The sequence below is a fragment of the Urocitellus parryii genome, chromosome 5, assembly GCF_045843805.1.
Source record: "Urocitellus parryii isolate mUroPar1 chromosome 5, mUroPar1.hap1, whole genome shotgun sequence".
NCBI lineage: Eukaryota > Metazoa > Chordata > Mammalia > Rodentia > Sciuridae > Urocitellus > Urocitellus parryii.
In genome coordinates this window covers 158,211,088-158,232,201 of record NC_135535.1, presented here as the reverse complement: position 1 = coordinate 158,232,201, position 21,114 = coordinate 158,211,088, and the positions used below count along the sequence as shown (strand labels likewise).

At 56.2% G+C, this 21,114-nt stretch overlaps 1 protein-coding gene across 4 annotated transcripts in view; it reads right to left on the bottom strand.

Annotated features, from left to right (window-relative positions):
- Window positions 1-19,405, bottom strand: part of Pald1 (phosphatase domain containing paladin 1) — a 62,320-nt gene extending 42,915 nt beyond the window's left edge. For 2 of the 4 annotated variants that reach the window (XM_026405826.2, XM_077798367.1), the window contains exon 1: window positions 19,007-19,084. The gene's annotated coding sequence lies outside the window, so the exon portion shown is untranslated. Of the gene's footprint in view, window positions 1-14,993; window positions 15,057-19,006; window positions 19,085-19,388 lie in introns of those variants that run through there. The other 2 variants (XM_026405827.2, XM_077798366.1) reach the window with 2 other exon arrangements.
- Between the last annotated feature and the right edge of the window lie 1,709 nt (window positions 19,406-21,114).

The window sequence follows — 21,114 nt, the reverse complement described above, 5'->3', positions numbered from 1 at the left end:
GTCCTTTTGATTTTTAGTTTGAGACTGGGTCTCACCAAGTATCTGAGGCTGGCCTCCAACTTGCGATCCTCCTGCTTCAGCCTCCCAAGTCGCTGAGATTACAGTCACGTACCACCATACCCAACCCAAACTGGGAAGGTTAAAGAACAGATGAAAAACAGATCCACCTTATAGATGTATGTGTTCTGAAAATGAATGAGACCACACCATAGTTCCTGGGTGGAACTATGCAGCCCAGGGCCTAGACGGCAGCACCTTCTGACCAATGGCAACTGTGCGGGGACCACCTTGTAGAAAACGCTGGATGGGGAGGCTGACCCAAGCCCACACCGCGGGGAGGTGGGAAGGTCAACGAGGACAACACAGGCCAGAGGCTGTGAGCGCTAGAGACAGGGGAGCAGCTCTGGAGTCTCCCAAGAGCAGATCCCACGTGGGAAGAGGTCGCCTGGCTCGGACCCTCCGGTCTCTTCCACCAAGTCACGCCCTCTCAGAGGGGCCCAAAAAAGGCACCTCCAAGGTCCCCTGCCCCTGGCCCACTACTGCAGACTGACCATGGCGCTCTGAACAGGGTTTCAGACCACAAGGGATGGGTGGTGGCTGTTTTCTGGCACCAGGGATCAAACCCAGGGCCACTCAACCTCCAGCCACACCCCCAACCTGCTTCACATTTTATTAGACACAGGCTCACGGAGTTACTGAGGGCCTCGCCAAGAGCTCTGAGCTCACGATCCTCCTGCCTCAGCCTCCGCAGCCCCTGGATTACAGAAGTGTGGCCCGCGCCCGGCCCAGATGATGAGTTCTTAACCCTAAACGGCTCTCTCCACTCTCCACATGGTGCTCCCCGGGGTTTGTCAGAGTGGAGGACAACAGTGGCAGCAGGCGATGTGCACAGGGCCCGGAGAGGACAGGCACCGGCCGGGGCCAAGCATGGTCTAACTCCGGATCCGCGCACCCCAGGGGTCCCCAGCACCCTCCCGCCAGGGGTGCAGGAGGCCAGGACACCACCTTCCCAGTGGGATCCCACTCGGTGGCACGAGAGTCTCCGTGAGAGACCCTGCTGGACACACGGCAAGGCCCCAGCAGGACCGGTGACGGTGCACTTGCCGTGGAAAACGTCATGCGAGGGTGACCTTGCGGGGCAGTAAAAATGATGTGTGTCACGAACCTCAGCCCCGGCCCACGTCTGTTTGGGACTCCGGGCGATGGACCGGGTGGTGCAGGAGAGCACTCTGGGGTGACCGAGGGTGCCAGGCCGGGGGGAAGCACCACTGGGCGCCGCTCCCCTGCTCCCCTGCTCCCCCGCTCCCCTTGAGATGCCTTCTCCAAAGGGCCGCAGTGAGCCTGCCCCTCAAGGTCCACAGCCAAGGGCGCCTGCTGCCGGGGACCGGGTGAGAGCTTTCCGTGGGAAGTCAGAATTCTGGAAAAGCTGGGCAGCCGCTGCGAGTGTGACGGCACCCCAGGACAGGGGTTCTCAGTGACAAGGGTGCCGGTGCTAGCAGTGATTAGTGGTGCAACTGCTGGAAACGGCGGCATGGCGTGTGTCCACATTCGGAAAATCTGCAAAACCCCGTGAGCCGGTGTATTCCCGACAACGGATGTCCTGAGTTAGAAAACCATCTAAAGGAGACAGTTCAACTTAAAATCAGCAGACTACAGTGACGCAGCCACATCCATGTCTACAGCAGCTCAATTCACAATAGCTAAGCTACGGAACCCACCTAGGTTACCGTCAACAGATGAATGGATAAAGAAAAGTGTACATATACACAATGGAATATTACTCAGCCAGAAAGAAGAATGAAATTATGGCATTTCCTGGTAGCTTAAAGAATGAAATTATGGCATTTGCTTAGCATGTGTGAGGCACTGGGTTCAATCCTTAGCACCACATAAAAATAAAGGCATTCTGCCCATCTACAACTACAAAAAAAATTTTAATTAAAAAAAATAGCACATCACAACATCCTGACCACCCAATGCAGAGCAGATGTGAGCACCCAGCTGGTGTTGGGCAGACATTAGAAGGACTTGCAAAGGTGTGAAACAAGGCCACTCTTCACCCTCCTCTTACTGTCCAGGAAAACAGTTATTTTTAGAAAAATGTTTTATGTCAACCTATGTGTTTAGCTTTAGTGTGTTCTGCCACACCGGGGATCAAAGCCAGGGCCTTTCACGTGCAGGGCAGGGCTCTATCACTGAGTGGTGCCACCTGCCTTCTAGAATTACTATTTTTAAAATGACTTTATAAGCCAGGGGCAATGGTGTATGCCTATGATCCCAGCGGCTCAGGAGGCTGAGGCAGGAGGATCAAGAGTTCAAAACCAGCCTCAGCAAAGGCCAGACACTAAGCAACTCAGGAAGACCCTATCTCTAAACAAAATACAGAATAGGGCTGGGGATGTGCTCAGTGGCCGAGTGCCCCTGAGGTCAATCTCTGGTACCCTAAGTAGATAAATAAATAATAAAATGACCTTAGAAGTCAGTGTCCTCCTGTGTATTCAGTTTTAACCTTCGCCCGTGCTGCGGCTCCATCCCAGAAGCTCCCGTGTGCTGGCTACTCTACCTCTGAGCTACATCCCCAGCCCTGAACGCGTGCTCTTGACCTCGGGCTGCCCTGGTCTGGCATTTGTTCCCAAAGAAAACATAGAAAAATGAAAGATGATCTATTATAATGGAAACCAGGGAACTGAAGGAAGAGAATGTGAGTAAATATTTGTATAATCTCAAGCCAGAAAAAAGCTTTCTACTGAAAATGCTGGAACTTAAATATCAAAAGACGGACTATGTAAAAAAAGGGTCCTGGTCCTGGTCCTGGTCCGGGTGGTTGAGCTCAGTGAGAAAGCACTTGCCCACCATGTGGGAGGTCCAGGGCTCAGTCCTCAGCACCCTTAAAAAAAAAGAAAAAGGCTGAGACTGTGACCAATACAGAAATCTCACAAAAACAAACTACACAAACATATTTTAACATATTTATAGTATGTACCATATTCAATAGTTTTCTCAAGTGAATGGGAAAGAGTGCAGCTGTCCCTTGGACTCTCTAGGGAATGAGCCCCAGGACACGGATGGTGGGACCCTCACAAAGTGGCAGAGTCTTGCCTGGCGTGCACGGGGCCCTGGGCTCAAGCCCAGACCTTGAATCCTGTCTAGATCCAGTTTTCCTAACTGTTTTACCGTGGCTGTGTGACTCCATGAACGTGGAACCTTGGACACGGAGGCCGACTGTGCATCTTCACAGTAAAATGGATCAGAAAAACCAACCAACCAACCAAATAAAGACAGGGTGGGGTGAGCTCCAGGAGTGGAGTGTGCCCAGCAGGCTTGAGAGCCGGGTTCGATCCCCAGAACCACAAATCAACACACAATTTTTAAAATCTAAATGGAAAAAAAAAAAGAGGGAGAGAGAGAAGAAATAATGACAACGAATGTGAAAACAATTTGTCACATGCAGTTTGTCAACTGCAGGGAGATGCCACGTGTCTCCTATCATCATATTAGAGGTAAACCAAGGCAGAAATGCCCAGTGTCTGCCTGGCGTTGGGCAGGGCTCTCCAAAACATCCAGTGGGGCATCAACCCGCACAGCTCTCTGGAGGCCAATCTGGTGGTGATTCTAAACTACGTTAAGATTGTATGACACTGGGGCTGGAGATGTGGCTCAAGTGGCAGCGTGCTTGCCTAGCATGCACGAGGCACTGGGTTCGAGTCTCAGCACCACATAAAAATAAAATAAAGATATTGTGTGTCTACCTAAAAAAAAACTAAAAAAATTAAATATTAAAAAAAAGACTGTATGACACTCTGACCTAGTCATTTTTCAATTGATTTATTTGGTGGGGATGGTACCGGCGATGGAACCCAGGGGTGCTCTAACACTGAGCTATATCCGCAGCCCTTTTTTATTTTAATTTGAAATAGGACCTCTTGAAATTGCTCAGGCTGGCCTCAAACTTGCAATCCTCTAATGAGGCTTGGTACATGCCTATAATCCAAGGGACGCTGGAGGCTGAGGTACGAGGATCACAAGTTGGAGGTCAGCCTCAGCAATTTAGCAAGATCCTATCTCAAAACAAAAAGGGCTGAGGATGTAGCTCAGTGGTAGAGTGCCAAAGGATTTATTTCACCCCCAGTTCTGAAGGAAAAGAACCACTTGTGATCCTCCTGCCTCAGCCTCCGGAGTAGCTGGGATGGCAGGTGTGCACCACCACGCCAGACCTCAATCAATCTACTCACAGGAGATCACCAAAGATATGGCCACACCTATGTCCAGTACAGTCTGGTTTGTATTTAGTCAAACACTGGAAACATCTTTTATGGACACACTGCAGGCGTCACGACGTAGCCATCTGATGGAGCCGCAGACGCAGGTCCCTGACAGAACCTAGAACCAAAGACGGCCAGGAGTCCATCTACCCAGAACTCAGACACAGGCAGGCAAAGCTCACCTGTGATGCCGAGTCGGGGAAGCAGTCAGGTGTGCAGCAGGAAGGAGGGGACACTGGCGCCAGGACCTGGGCACTGATGGGACTCTTCTGAGGGGCGAGCCCCCCACACCAGCCATGTATACTTTGCACAGTCACCAAGCTGCACACCTGTGCAGTGTGTACCTTCCTATAGATGTGGAACTTCAATTTCTTTGTGTGTGTGTGTGTGTGTGATGCTGGGAATTGAACCCAGGGCCACGTGCATGCAAGGCAACCTACACCAACTGCACTATGTCCCCAGCCCCTGGAACCTCAATTCAAAGTTTCAAAAAAACAAGCCCACAGTTTATTTACCAGCACATTTCATGTATGTATATTTAGTTTCATTTAAAAAAAATGTCAAGAGAGGTGGCGCAGGCCTGAAATCCCAGCAGCTCAGGAGGCGGAGGCAGGAGGATCACAGGTTCAAAGCCAACCTTAGCGGGGCGCTAAGCAACTCAGTGAGACCCTGTCTCTAATAAAATATAAAATAGGTCTGGGACGTGGCTCAGTGGTCGAGTACTCTGAGTTCAATCCTGTACTCAAAAAAAAAAAAAACAAACCACCAAAGCATTTTAGGGTTTTGTCCCATTAGAAAGGGTGGGGGAGGTGTCTTGGGTACAAGTGAGCACAGACAGTGGGAAACGTCTGGAAGGACGACTCCCAGGGCACCGTGGGGCACGGGTCAGCTCTGAGCAGGCAGATCAGGACGATGTCCTCATTTCCCTGACCTCTGTTCTGTTGTGGGGCTGGGGACAGAACCGGCCGCCCGTGCAAGGGAAGCGCTCCACCCCTGAGCTACACCCGTGTTTACTGAACTCACCACCCACCGCGGCCAGCACCCACCTCACAGCCAGAGACACGGCCCCACCGGGAGGACGCTCCCAGGTTTCCAGGGGCGGAACGCGAAACCTCCCTCCGTGGGAAAACCAGAACGTTCCAGGCAGAGGGCAGAGGACAGGTCACCAGCGCGGCCCTGCCCCAGAGGCCTGGCCTTGGCCTTTCTGAGCCTGGTTTCCTGCAGGACAGTGAGGACCAAAGGAGGCCGTGCTGGCCCAGCCTGGCCAGGTCAGTTCTCTGTCACCTGCAGATAGTCCCACGTCCCGGAAAGAAACGGAGCCCAGGGAGGTCAGGCCACTTTCTCACCTTCCACCCGACTTGTCCCCACAGGTGACCCCAGGACAGCCCTAGCACACAGAGCCCTCCACATAATTGGAGTGTGGCCAGAGAGCTGGGCCCTGGTCACCCCTGGAAAGTGTCACCCCCTTCTGGGCCTTGGTGCCTGGAGTGAAAGGAGCAGGCTGGCCCTTGCACTTGACCTCAGGTAGCCTCCCTCAAGCCACGCCCACCAGCCCCACCAACTGCCCCTGGACCTGAGGCAGGAAAGTGGTTGGCTTATGCAGACAGGAAGCGGCCTTGCCGGATGAATGACAGGCACATTCCACCCGGAGCCCCCACCTGCTGGTGACCTGCAGGGTCCTGGGAGCCAGGACTGAGCGGGCACAGAGGCCAAGGAGGAAACAGGATCTGCTGCGGAAGGCCAGGCACACGGCAGACCCCCGGGCAGGGAAGTGACTTCATTTCACACTCTGTCCTCTGCGCTTCCGTCCCTGGCACTGGAGGGACTTAACCCTGAGGGGACCGCGCTCCCCCAGGCTCTGGCCTGGAGGCTCCAGGCAGCCAGGGAGAGGGGACCCAGGCTTCCTCCTCCGCCACCGTTTCTCCCCAATCCACAGAGGAGGGAACTGAGCCCCCAGCTGCACCAGACAGCGGCTGCAGCCTCCCCACTACATGGAGCTGCACAGGGAGGGAGAGGCTGACCTGCCACCAGGAATGCGGAGAGGGCTTCCTGGGATCAGAGGCAACCATGCAGGGCCAGGAAGGATGAGCAACGCTTGGCAGACAGGAAGAGAGAGGAACAGCATTCTGCCCACAGGGAACAGCGTGGAGAGAAATGCTGCACACTGTGCAGAGGCGCCTCGGATGCAAGAAGGGATCTGTGAGGCCAGACGTGAGGAAGGGGTAGGCTGGGCCGAACCTGAGCGCCTGGGAGACCACACAGGAGGTTAGGGCTGCTCTGCAGGGGGTGACGTGCCACCCTGGCTACGGCAAAGAGGCGGTCATGACCACGGCCAGTGTCAACCAGGATGGCGTAGAGGAGGCAGCAGGTAGAAAGCTGCCGGGAGATTCCTCTGGGGCCCAGGGCTCGAGGCCTCACCCGACCCCCACCAGGCCCCCGACCCCCACCAGGCCCACGGACCCCACCAGGCCCACGGAACCCACCAGGCCCACGGAAACTTGCTTTCTCTGTAAAAAGAGAAGTCTGTGTCGGCTGTCAATCACGAGGCCAGGCACCGAGCGCCAGGCTGCCCGGTTCCAACCTGGGCTGCAGCGCCAGAAGCTCTGCGACCCCCGACGGCAATGCTGGGCCTTTCTGTGCTTGAGCATCCTCCTGCCACGCAGGCTGGGCGGCCCCATCCCAGAGCACAGCCAGGTTCGGAGGGCCATGTAGCGGCCCAGCTGACCCTCAGGGAGGCTGAGAGAGGAGGCCAAGACCACGTGGCAAAGAAATCATGGCACCAGGAAAATTCAGGTGAGCCCAGATGCCAGGCCCCCCCACCCACCAGGCAAAACAAGCCCGGCCCTGAGACGGCAGCCTGCCAGGTGGGGCCCCGACAGAGCAGCGGGGGCAGCGCAGGCTCCGGAAGGGAAGCAAACGTCCCAAGTCTCTCCCTCTTCCTGTTACCTCTCCCCGCAACCCTGACGCTCTGTCCAGGGAAAGTCCTGCCCAGAGTGGCATCCTGCCTCGCCCACCCTGGGCCCAGCTGCCCTGCCAGCCCTGTGCAGAGGCCCAGACCCCTGCAGATCCCGACCCAGCCAGCCCAGGAGGCTGGCGCTGGGGCTCTCCACAGAAGCTGCCCGGGCAGGGCACCTGACCCAGGAAGATGGGCCTCTGCTACTGCCTCAGCTCCCATCAGCTCCACACTCTGCTGAGGAGACGTGATAAGCAGGATCCCAGGAGATGACTCCGAGCCCGAGGCTCAGGGAAAGGCCAGCCAATCCTGTGCTGGGGTCAGGAACACAGAGCCAAGGCCCTGCAGGCAGGCAGACCTGGCATCCAAGTCTGGCTCACCACTGACCTGCTGTGTGACCTTGGCCAAGTTATGAACATCTCTGAGCCTGGTTCCTTTATCTGTAAACTGAGGGTAATGTTGACTTCTACATCCTAGGGACATGGCGAGGATTACAGGAGACAATGTAGGGAAAGGGCCAGTACTTAGTAAACATCAGGAAATCTTATTTATTCCCCTCCCACCATCAAGCCGACCCCCTCTCTCAATCCTGAAATGTGAGATGTCAGAAGAACAATTACATCCCTCAAAAGGAAGGAAATTCTGACACGTGCTGTAACAGGGGAGGGTCTGGGGGACATGCTGCCCAGTGTTCCAGTAAGTCAGACCCAAGAGTAGAAAAAAGGTGAGTGGGGACAGTGAGACAGGCCCCCAGAGTGGTCGCTGCACCCGGAATGAATCAGGAGGGCAGCTGCGGGAGGAGGAAGGCCGGCCAGCTCTGACGGGTCTGGAATTTCAGTTTGGAAAGATGAAGAAGTTCTGGAGGTGTCGCCATGGTGATGGCTGGCACGCTAATGTAAATAAATATGCTGGACGCACAGATTCAGTGTGAATTTTACGTTTTATACATAATAAAAAACTAAGATGTCATTTTAGGACTTTTCGTGATGCCATGCTATGCCTGTGTCCACCCTTGGAGAGTCCAGGGCTGAGGCGGGACAGAGGTGGCGAGGCTAAGGGCACCATGGGACAGGGGCTGGGGCGGCTGGAGATCCAGAGCTGCCTTGGGGGCTTCGTGAGGAGGTGGTCCTGGACCAAGCGGCCACCAGCCAAGGCATGCCCGGGTCCAAGGCAGCCACCTGCACCTGCGCCCACCAGGGACACAGAGAGCAGCCCCGCTCGGACCCACACAGGTGCACACACGCTGCCCCAGGCCAAAGACGCCAGGCCGTCGCCCAGCACCAGGCCCAACCAACACAGCACCCCGCAGCCACCCGGCATCCACCAGGAAGGCAAACTGCGGCTGGACACCGTCTCTGGGACAGAAGTAGGGACAGGTGCAGGTGAGGAAGAGGAGGAAGAGGGAACTGCTGCTCACTGGGCACTCGGACAGCGATGGGACCTCGAAACATGGCCCTGTGAGGCCCTCGGGCTCCAGCTGGACCACCTGAATTTCCCTAAATTTTGAGACCGAATCTCATTAAGCTGCTTAAGGCTTTGTACGTTTCTGAGGCTGGTCTTGAACTTGAGATCTTCCTGTCTCAGCCTCCCAAGTGGCCGTGATTACAGGCGTGCACTACCACACCCAGCTCAAATCTAAAACTTTTTGAGCCCCAAGTGGAAAATTCCACAACAGATCTCCTGTGACGGGCTGAAGTCAAAATGTGGGTGCATAAAAATACTTTGGGCTCTGTGCACGATGTATATATGAACACAAGTGAATGTCAGGCTTAGATCTGATTCCCATCCCCAAGGTGTATGCAAATGTTTCTAATCTAAAATCTGAATACTTCAAAGGCTTCAAATCTAAAACTTTTTTTTTTTTGGTACCAGGGATTGAACCCAGGCAGTTTAATAAAGGGGTGCTGGAGTGGTACGTGTGGCAAGGGAGCACTACACAGCAAAGAAAAGGAAGAGACTGCTGACACATGCAGAGGCACGGGTGGGGAGCAGACACGGGGGTGAAAGAAGCCAGGTTAAAACAACTCATGTGAATTACCCATTTATACCAAACCCAAGGACAAGCAGGTGAGGTCCTCAGAAGGAGGTCGGAGAGGACACTTATGGGGGAACAATTGGGGAACAGACTGGGAAGGGGCACCAGGGAGCCTCTGTGCTACCGGAAATGCTCTACAACGTGACCTGGATGAGGGTTTCAGAGACACACCTGTAACCGTTCATCAAGCTTCGACCTGATTTACAACCTGAAATTATACCTCAGTTAACAAAATAAAATAGAAATAGCTAAAAACCCCACTCTCCTTCTCTGAGGATGGCAGCGAGGTGACTCTGGGAGGCTGCATGTGGCAAGGCCCTGGCGCAGGTCAGGTGGCGGCTACGAACAGGGCTGGGAATCAGAAGGACCAGGGCTCACATCTGAAGCTCCTTCGGCCTAGATATGGGATTTCTTCCCTTTTTTTGGTTTTGCTGTTGTTGTTGACCAGATTTTTTGAATTAAAAAAATAATCTGTCCTTACTGTCACGAGTCACAGATGTATAAAGGTCTGCACCCTCCCCGTCACCCTCCACCCACTCCTCAGGCTCCTTCTGCACCTTTCCTAACTAAAAGGCCGGCCAGGCGTGCAGTGCACACCTGTGACGGGGCCGAGGACCCGCAGCAGCTCAGGGAGGCCCTGTCTCTAAATAAAATGTGAAACAGGAACCCCTAGGTCCAATCCCTGGTACCAAATATAGACACACACGGGAAAGGTGGGGGTCTTGGGGTCTCTCGGTTCCCAGGGAGGTCTCGCGTTTGAGCAAAGGTCTGAAGAAAGCGACGTGGCCAGCTATGGGGCGTCCCAGGTGAAAGGGCCAGTCGAGGCCAGGTCCTGGGGTGCTCCTGGCGCACTGAGTCTGTCTGTTGGGTGGGGCTGTTCTGGAGGACAATGGCTGACACAGCAAATAAACAGGGAGCCACCGGGCGGCCTGGGACAGAGAAGTGCCCTGGTCTGACCCTGTGGCTCGAACAAGATCACCCCAGCCGCTGGTGAGAAGAGGTGGCGGGGACAAGGACAGAAGCCCCCAGAACTGTTCAGCACCTAGTGCAATAAATACAGGTGGCGCTGGGTGCTGGGGTCAGCACCTGGGCCCCGGAAGGGGAAGGGGCTCGTGCTAGGTCCACTGGGAGGTGAGACCAAGGGGACCTCCTGACCCCTCAGTGCTGCAGTCAAGAAACGGAGCCGCCAGGGGCAGCGGGCGCCATTAGCCCTGGCGGGACAGGCGGAGGGAGGAGGAAGTGTGGGCAGGGCTGGACAGACAGACGGAAGGCTGCGGTCTCTACCCGGCTGCAATCACAGAAGGAAGCGGCAGGCCCTGCGGTCCCCGCAGAGAAACAGGAACCCGGCTTGAGGTTCGCGGGGGTCGCTCTGGAAATCAACGCCAAATAGAGAGGGGACAGTGGGCCCAGAGAGGAGGGCGGACACTCTGCAGGCCTCACCGCCCACGGAGCCCAGGCCACGGCCAGGCTGTGGGCTCACAGGCCCCTTCCCAGACACAGAACTGAGTTCAGGGGGAGCACCTCGTTTAGAGCCAGGAAGGCCGGATGGGCCGGGAGGGGGCAGGCAGCCATGACCCAGCCCAGCCTACGGCTCCCACCTGTCTCCCCAAACACGGCCTATGGGCTCAGGGTCCCCACCCAGCCTGGGAGTCCCCAGGATCCCCAAAGGGTGACACAGAACTCTGGGTTTCTAGAGGTGAGAGCATGACTCAACCCAGACGCCAGGGATGTCTGCTTAGAGGAGCATCTGGTCTTTTTAAAGTGAGCTGTGATTCACATATCATAAAACTCACCTTTAAACACACAACCCAACGGGCTTTAGTATGTTCACAGAGTCATGCACCCTCACCACCATCTAATCTCAGAACATCAAACTCAAAAAGTAAAACACAGAACATAGGACCCAGCAAATTCACCCTGAGATGTCCTAGAGCACTGAAAATAAGCACCCAGGGCTGGGATTGTGGCTCAGCGGTAGATCGCTTGCCTAGCATGGGCAGGACCCGGGTCCGATCCTCAGCACCACATAAAAAATAAAGGCATTGTGTTGTGTCCATCTACACCTAAAAAATAAAGAAATGTTAAAAAAAATAAGAAAAAGAAAATAAGCCCCCAGTCGAGTTGGGCTGGGGATGTAGCTCAGTTGGTAGAGCGCTCGCATGCACAAGGCCCTGGGTTCAATCCCCAGCACCACAAAAATAATAATAATAATAAGCACCCCAATACTACCATGTGATGCCATAGCAGCCAAACGCCTACTTCGAACAGCCAAAAAGTAGAAATACGCCAATATCCAGCAACTGATCAAAAAATGAACAAACTGGGATCTATCCACACAACGGGCGGTTAAGGTCCACCAAAAGGAGCCAGGTCCTGGTACATGCTACTACCCTATGGCTGGACCTTGAAAACGCTAAGCTAAGTGAAAAGAGCCACATAAGAGCCAGCCACAGTGGCGCATATCTATAATCCCAGCAGCTTGGGAGGCTGAGACTGAAGGATCTCAAGTTTGAGGCCAGCCTCAGCAACTTAGCAAGGCCGTAAGAAACTTAGCAAGACCCTGTCTCTAAATAAAATATGAAAAAGGGCTGGGGATGTGGCTCAGTGGTTAAGCACCCCTGAATTCGATCCCCGGTACCAATAAGAGGAAAATAAAATAAAAATGCTTCACTGTACCTTGTATGAGTTTCCAAAAACAAAAGGTAATGAGACATTCCTTGGCCACCACCATGGCCACCTCACGCACCTGCACTGCTGTGCGATGAGGGCCGAGACTGCTCCTGTGTTTACCGTCCAGCTCCTTCTCCATGAAGGTCACATGACACCATCGCGCCCAGCACAGAGAAAGGTGGTGGTTCAAATCAGAAAAGAGCGGGTGGGGAGGGAATCGGGCCACCTCATCCCCAAGGAGCCCGGATGTGGCCAATTCAAAGGGCAGCCTCCCAGCCGTCAGGGCCGCGTTCGTGTTGAGAACTGGGCAGGGTCCACCTCTGGGCCAAACTCCTGACTCCCACAGAAGTGGGTTTAAGAACTTCCCGGATTTCAACAGTGCCACTATGCTGCCCGTATCTGCAAACCAGCCACACGGCTTCCAGGTACCCAGTGAAGCCCGTTAGACAGACACCGGGGACTCCTCACGGGCAGCCTGGGCTCAACCATGAGATCCAATGACCCCAGGTCACCCAGTCAGCCCAACAGGGTCAACACTCCTGTGCAGTGGGCACAGGAAGCAGAGGCAGGGGCAGGAGAGGCCAGGGGCAGGAGAGGCCAGGGGCAGGAGAGGCCCAAGGGAAGGAGAGGCCCAGGGCAGGAGAGGCCCAGGGGCAGGAGAGGCCCAGGGCAGGAGAGGCCCAGAGGTCGGGTCCTCTGATACCAGCCCAACACGGCCAGTCAGCTCAGGCACGGTCCCTCCAATGACACCAGCACTGTTCACTGGAGGTCGGCTGACTTTCCAGTATTTCATCATGTTTTGATTTTGCTGGTTTTTGCAAGGTGGGGGGGTGGGCCCCAGGCCCCTGTATGCTAGGCAAGCGTTCTAACGCTGAGCTCGCTCCCAGCCCCCTCGGGTATTACAGTTACACAAAAACTGTGAGTCTAAGGCATCTACACTAGTCTTCTACATATTTAACTTATATTCCAATACAAATAATGTAAATCAATGAGTTAGGGTCCCCCCGTTTAAAAGGGGATCCACAAAAATACACACACACACACACACACACACACACACGCTGCATTTATATAAAACGTGGAAACTGTGCAAACCTATAAAGACAGAAAGCAGACTGGTGGGCTGGGGGGGGTCTTTTCTCCCAGGGAGCTTTCTCCCTCTTCCACCTCCTCCTATAAGGTCCCTGAGCCCAAGGTGAGACCCTAAGTTACAAGACGACCCCACCCTGGGTGAGCAGGGGACTGCCCTGGAACGTCACAACACAGGATTCCTATCTCCTGGACTCCGTTCATACAACGGTACTAAGAGACACTACTTTGAATCATTACATTTGGAAAAACCATGAAAACAAGCAATGTCAGGAGTGGCAGGAAATGGGTTTCGCTTATACACCATGAAATGTCAGAGAATATGCTGTCAGAGAATATGCATGACGATGTCGGTTCAGAGTCTGGCCCTGACTGGCTGGGGAGGGAGCATAAAAATCTAACATGGTGGGTGGTGCATGCCTGTAACCCCAGCAGCCCTGGAGGCTGAGGCGGGAGGCTCGAGAGTTCAAAGCCAGCCTCAGCCACTTAGCAAGGTCCTATGCAACTCAGCGAGACCCTGTCTCAAAATAAAATATAAAACAGGTCTGAGGATGTGGCTCAGTGATTAAGTGCCCCTGGGTTCAACCCCCGGTACCAAAAAAAACAGTGTTTTAAAAACAAACAAAAAAAATCTCAGCACAGCCAGGTCCCTTCCTCCAAAAGCCCCAGACAGGCCAGCCCTCCGCCGTCCACAGGCCAGGCAGGACTCTCCAGGAGGCCGGCGGCACCACCAGTAAGGGACTGGCAATGCAAGTGTTCTCCAGGCTTCAGAGGGCATGCAGCACGGTACTCTTTTGCCCTTGCACAGGTCAGTCCCAAGACTCCTAATAAATCGCTCTCTCCTGGGACCTAATTCCTGTGTCACTTCACAGAGACAGGAAGAGGAAGCCCCTGCAGCTGACTGCTGGCTGGGGGGACAGTGGACACACCAACAGACCCCTAGCCACACATTCACCAGCCCCCACCTGTAGGGACTCCAAAGTCCATGAGCTCCTGCAGCAGACTCTGCCATGAGGGTGGGGAGGGAGCCCCACAAAGACACGGATACCACCCCCCTCAGGGTCTCCCAGGCCTGCCAATCAGAGTCCTGGGGCTCCGATGGAAGGCCACCCAGGGTGGGGTCAATACCGACCTCTGGGGTCCTAGGATAAAGGGTGACGTCACCACAGGGTGGCCATCAGGATATATCCATTAACTCTTTGGGACAGCAGGAGAGGAGTTACTTCCTTCACAAGGTTCTCCAGTTCCAGGAAAAGAAAAGGGGGAAGATAAGTTTCCCTCCATGTTTTCCAAACACCATCTTCCAGAATGCTCAAGGGTCCTCCACTCTGGGACAAGGCAGCGGGACACACAGCCTTCAGGTGGACAGGGCCTGCGGCTCAGCAGGATGCAGAGGCTGGCAGGATCCCAGGTTACCTGAGGACACCAACCCCTCTCCCCCAGCAGGGCCCCGGCCTTGCAGCCTCTTGGCCTCAAGGCCATTTCCAGGGGGACCCAAAGCCCTCCCACAGCCCTCCCAGCAATGCACCTCTCTCCTCCCTCCTCCCTCCTCCTGAAAGCCCAGTTCCCAGGAGTCCAGGAACTTCTGCAGTAACACCCCCTGTTCCCAAAGTCCCAGGAGTCTGCAAAGGTGAGGGGGGACCTCCCTGCAGAGAGCTCGTGGGGGCAGAGCGGGCAAGCCCAGGCCGTTCATGGATTTCCTACAACTGGTATAGGAACGGCTACAGCTCAGCTCCGGGGGGTGCCCAGCCTGGGCCGGGGCACTCTGACAAGGCATCTGGGTTCACTGCACGCACAGGTCCTGGAACTTCAAGTTACGGCCAGTCCACGTGCAAACTGCAGGCCCCCGTTCCAAGCCTCCATGAGACATCACCCTTGGCACGCAGGTCCCTTCCCCGAGGCCAACACAGGCATAGGCAGCAGGGACACCAGCACACAGGGCAGCAGCAGGGTGTGACATAAGGTTGGCATGCGGGGAGCTCACCTCTGTGAGGAGCTGGGTCCCCTGCACCTCATACTGAACGCAGGGTCAGGTACCCCAAATCTAGATGCCATCCAGTCCCCTTCCCTCACACGGCACCACACAAGCAGTCCTTGTCCCTTGGGTGTCACAGGTCTCTCCTCTGCTGAGAAAACATTCCTCATGCCAATAACGGCAGCACCTAGGGCTGGGGATGTCGCTCAGTAGTAGAGCTCTTGCCAAGCATGCGTGCGTCAGGCCCTGAGTTCAACTCCCAGTACCACCCAAATACTACCAATAACCACAGCACCCACTGTCACACCTAACGTCTAATGAGCACACCCTGCGCCACAGTAACCCAGACCTCTCTGCACACTACCTCCTTTCACCCTTGCCACATTCCTCTAAGGGAATTCTCATCAGGCACAGAGAGGTTGTTTGCCACCCAGGGCCACACAGCTAGTGAGGGAAGGTGAAGGACTCCAGACCCTGGTGGTCAGCCAATGCTCTTAGGTCACTACAGGTCTCTCAGAGGTAGAAGATGGTGAGGGGACGCAGCTGTCACAAGTTCCGAGTGCTTCCTTGGACTACATCCCCACAGCCACAGGCCTAGGGAGGGAAACAGCCCTCTCCCAGGCTGTCTGCAGCTCCCAGGCCCACCCCTGTGCCGTGTGCCAAGTGCCCAGCTTTAGGAGGCCTAGAAGGCCAGTCTGAAGCCCCTGGCCTGGACAGGGAGAGGCAGGAGAGGCACAGGAGAGGCACAGCTGCCTGCTGGGAGCTCAGAGGCATGATTTGGGGCTATTCTTAGCGCACCACTGGCTCCTCTCCCGGAGGCCCAGCAGGCGGCAGGCCCAAGCTTCCCCACACCCGGCCTGCCATTTCCTGACCCTATGTGGAGGTCCCCCTGGGCCAAGGAGGGGCTGGTGGGCCCAGAGAAAGGACAAAGCACACCAGCTTTCAAATGAGAAGTCCACACAGCTGCCAGCCTACCCCAGGCCTGGGCCAAGTCCCCTGGGCCATGCATCTGGCTACCGAGGAAGCCCAGGGGAGGCTGCATTCAACAGCCCACCCCGTGATGACTGGGCGCCGCGGGCTTTCCACCCTCCAACATCCCCCCACCCCTGGGGCGTTACTGGTCCCCCTGTAAAGACAGACAACTAAGGCCTTCAGTGACTTGCCGAAGGTCACACACGGAGTTAATCTCAAACCCAGCGAGCGCCCAGGGTGGACGAAGACACTCAGCTGCCAGGTTAGACCAAGGAGACAGTCTAGAGGTTAGACCAGCCAGGGGTAGGGATCTGTCCTCGCCCAGGGTTGGGGGAGGAGCCCATGCGGGGTGGGGGCAGGCAGTGGCCCTCATCACTGACCTGCAAGCTGGGTTTCAGGAGGAGAACCCCACAGTCAGGTTCCTCCTTATCCTGGGGGAGCAAAGAACCGTTGAAGCCGCTCACCCAGGCCAGGCAGCCACACTCAGGAAGCTCCCAGAGGCCCAGGGAAGACGGGAACCAAAGGCTCAAGGAGGCTGGCGCAGTGGTACATCCTGGAATCCTAGCAACTCCGGAGGCCGAAGCAGGAGGACCTCAAGTTCAGAGCCAGCCTCACAACTTAGCAAGACCCTACGTAACTTAGTGAGACCCTGTCTCCAAATAGAACATAAAGAGGGCTGGGGATGTGGCTCCAGAGTTGAGTGCCCCTGGGTCCGATACCTGGTACTAAAAAAATAAATAAATAATGGTTCAGGGCTGGGGTGTGGCTCGGTGGTACAGTGCTTGCCTAGCCCGCGTGAGGCACTGGGTTCGAGCCTCAGCACCACATAGAAATAAATAAAGGTCTATCAACAACTAAAAACAAATAAATAAAATAAAGGCATTCTGTCCATCTGCAACTAAAAATATTTTTAATAAATAAATAAAGGTTCAAGGAGGTGCTGCAGGTGCCCCTGGCACAGACCCTGCCTTTAGGGAGTGGGAGGTCAACTGTGGATCACAGTAAAATAGGAAACGAAGCTTTTAGGGTCCTCAAACCCCAAAGTGGGAATTTAGAAAGGAAACCACACCACAGAGCGCCACCGTCAGACCTTGGTCTGCGCTGTCAAGTGCCACCCCTGAAGGCCCACAGCTGACTCTACATCAGCCAAGGTACTCAAGCCCCGTGTATGTGCCCCTGGGTCCTGTATCTGCAAATGTCAGCTCACATCCACGTGCTCTGCTAGGCCCACCTACTTGTCTGCTTCCCATACAGGTAGGTTCAAATCCCCGCAAAGACGGACAGGCAGCGTCTGTGTCCCTGGGTCACTTGCTCATCCCACAGTCGTCCTGGCCTGTTCTCCTGTACACGTGTCCACTTCCTGTTTCTGAACCTGGGCATGCACACACGTCCCATGCCCACACAGGGGTCCCCACCTGTGCCTGGGAGACCCAGGTCTGTGTATGCCACCTGTTGGAGGTGGGTGGGTATGTCCACTAAGTTACCACAGTGCTGGCCAAAGGCGTAGGGTGAGCTCAGCAATCCCCGTTCCCAGAACAGCACCCGAGGCTGGGCACACACACTACCACCTCGGCAGAGTGTTCCAGAAAAGCAGATACCTGCCAGGGATGATGGGGGGGTGCAGAACCCTAGAGACAGCAGAACCTCACAAGAGGGAGGGCAGAGTTGCCCCAGCCCCCATCCTCCACCATGCCAACACCAAGGAAGGAGATCACCACAGACACACCGTGACCCGGAGCCTGTCTGCACTCACCGGAAACCCAGTCTGGCCCAGAGCCTCCCAGCCTCCCAATCTCCCCAGCCCCCAGCAAAGGAGGCTTTTCAGAAAGGAAGTGAGGGCTTCCTCCCATGTACCTCTGAACCTCTCCCAGGGCTGGCTCTAACCCCAAACCTCAGGAGCCCCAGGGCAGCTGTGAGAGTCCTGTGCCCAGCCTGACCAGAGAAACCAAATGGGTTTCTAGACCCCAAAACAAAATCTGGGAATGAGGGAGGGTGGGGCATAAACAGACAGAAGGATCTCCCAGACCCTCCCACTGCTCCCTGTCCAGGCAAGAGGCCTGATCACCAGTAGGTAATCAGGAGGGGAGTCTGTCCTGGGAACTCCAAGGCACATCTGCATTGGCTGCATGAGGACAGCCATCACCCTAGTGACCCTGCAGCCTGAAATCACTCCCAGAGCCATTACCAGTGTGGGGCTTCTGGGCATTTCCACTGTTACTGGTCCAGGACAGGAACTGTGTCAGAGAACCCTCTGTGTACGGTGACTAGACTACCCAGACCCTCCCACCACCTACAGCCTCCCCAGCATAGCCCAGAGCCTGGCACCTAACAGGTGCTGGGTCACGGGGTTCCGGTTGTTCTGCAGAGAGCCCAGGAGATGGTACCTGGACCTCTGGTTGGGAGAGCAGAGATGCCCAGCTTTCAGAGGCCAGGAGGCATTTCCTCTGTCTCTGACTCCCCCAAGACAACCATGCTGGCCACTGAAGGGGCACCACCATGGTGGCCACTTTAAGAAGCCCTCCACCAGGCTCCTTCTGAAAGGTCACTGCCACTTCAGGAAAACTCTCTGAAGTTGAAAATGGACCCTCCTAGGAGACTCAGGCCCTCAGAGGAAGCGGGCCAGACGGAGCCAAGAATCAAAGCCTGTGCCCACAGCAGCCTGCGGACTCTTCCCCTGTGTGTGGACCTCAAGGCCCCTAAAGATGAATCGGGGACCCCATCTCGGGGCATGAGGGGCTTCTCTCCCTTCCACATCTCAGGTCGCCCAGCTCGCAGGCCCAGCCATGAAAAGCGGAGATGTCGCCAGCCTACTGCGACTCCAATCCGAGGGAAATCTCAGGACAGGGGACTGGCCCAGTGACCAGACGTACAAAACGACCGGGTCACCACCAGCCCCCGTCGGCCTGGGAGGCATCCATCCCGCGGGGCTGGGTGGGGGCCCAGGACCCTCCTCTCCGGCATGGGGGGTCCGAGCAGCCCCGGGCTGGGCTGGGGCACCGGGGACCCGGGGCCGCCCTCCCGTCGCCACCCCCGGCCAGCTGCGTCGCTACCTGCCAGCCCGCGGCTCCAGGGGGCATCCGCGCTCCTGCGGCCGGCTCGCTGCACCCGGACTGGGGGCGCCGGGGCAGGCAGCGGCGGGGCGCGCCCGGCGCGGGCTCCGGCTCGCGGCCCCCGACTTCCCCGGCCCATCCGCGGGCCCCGGAGGCTCCCGAGGGCAGGCGGCGCCGGGCCGAGCAGGCGACACGGGAGAGCCGAGTCCGACGGCCGGCGGAGAGCGCAGCCAGCGCGCCGCGCGGCTCCCCGCGCCCGCGTCCCCCACGCCGAGGGGCGGACCCCGCCGGCCGCCAATCACCGCCCCGCAGCCGCCCGGCCGGCGGGAGCCCGCGCCCCTCCGCGGAGGGGCGGGGGGCTCCGATTTAAAGACACACTCACCCGAGCAGGTCGCGATGGGCAGCCCCGAGGCGCGAGTCCCGGGCGGGCGCGGAACCGCGGCCCCACCTTCCCTGGCCTGCTTCCTCCCTCCGCCCGCCCGCCCGCCCACCCTCGGCGGGAGGAAAAGTTTGGGGCGGGGGAGTCTGCCCGGGAAGCCAGTTCCTCTTCCCTCCTGTTCAGCTCGATTCCTTCTGGAAGATACGCCACCCCGACCTACAGCCTCCCTGGCTCTGGGAGAAAAGCAAATGCTATGGGCGCCACACCCCCTCGAAAACCACAGTTCCCCCGGCAGACCGGCGGACCCGGGCTTCCGTCGCCCCTCTCGGCTTTTTAAAGGCAGGCCGAGCCTCGGCGGAACCGAGACGAACCTCTGGGCTCCAGAATCAGCCTTGCTGTGCTGTGCGACCTGAGCCGGGTGCTTGCCCTCTCTGTGCTTCAGCCTCTCTAGGTTTCTCAGGATGAACACATAAAGAGCACACCGTCGGCTCAATCGTGGTTTTCTCCTAAGCACTGGACTCCCGAGGAAAGACGCCCCCCCAAACCCTAGAGGCGAAAGAGAAGCAGGAATTTGGGGAGGGAAGGAACCCTCCTCCCTCACTCGGTGGCTCCAAACGCTGAGGTGCCCAGGACCCTGACTCCACCTGCCGCGCCGCTGGGCCCACCTGCATGACCCCTGGGCCCAGGCTGGCGCTAAGCTCTCCAGCCCCCGCGGTCACCCACGTGCGTTCCCTCTCACCACGGCTTCCTCTCCAGGAGTCTGGGCTTTGTTGTGTTTGTTGAGTCACTTCCTCCCTCTCTCTCCTGCACTCTGGGGAAATCCTCCTTCCTCACCTGTCACTACCTGTCTTACCCCCAATCAGAGCCCAGGACGAAGATAGTGCAAGCCCTGAGCTCAGGGGTGGGGGGCACACAGCCTTGGGTCTTACCAGACTTCCAGCACCTAGGGCTCAGGCTTCCCTGGCCCACGTAAAGAGCTAAATATTTTATTATCCCTGTTTTTTGTTTTTGTTTTTTGTTTTTTTGGTACCAGGGATTGAACCCAGGGACACTTAATCACTGAGCCACATCCCCAGCCCTTTTTTATATTTTATTAGAGATAGGGTCTCACTCAGTTGCTTAGGGCCTAGCCAAGTTGCTGAAGCTGGCTTTGAACTCATGATCCTCCTGCCTCAGCCTCCCAAACTGCTGGGATGACAGGCGTGGGCCACCATGCATGGCTATTATCCTTGGTTTTTGTTTTTGTTTTTTTAATATATTTTTTGGTTGTTGATGGACCGTGATTTTATTTATTGATTTTTATGTGGTGCTGAGAATCAAACCCAGTGCCTCGTGCCTGCAAGGCAAGCACTCTACCACTGAGTCACCACCCCAGCCCTTATCCCTGTTTTAATGGATGAGGGAATGGACCTGAGAAGATCTGACCTCAGCTCAGGCCTTCTCCAGCATAAGACGTGGCCGAGGGGCAGAGAAAGCCCAAGACTGGCCTTGAGAAGCAGACCTGACCTTCACGGTCCAACAGAGCTGGGCTCAATTTGGCTCACAGTTCACCAACTGTCTGGTCTGGGGAAAGTAAACAAACTCTCTGACCTCCAAGTTCTTCACCCACGAGATGGCTCCATCCTCCTGTAGAGAGGTGTTTGAGGAGCTGGTGAGCTGGGCACCTGCTGTCTAGGTGCAGTGTGTAGTGCGGGGTAGCGCTCCATCTTTGGACACAGTTCCCTTCCTT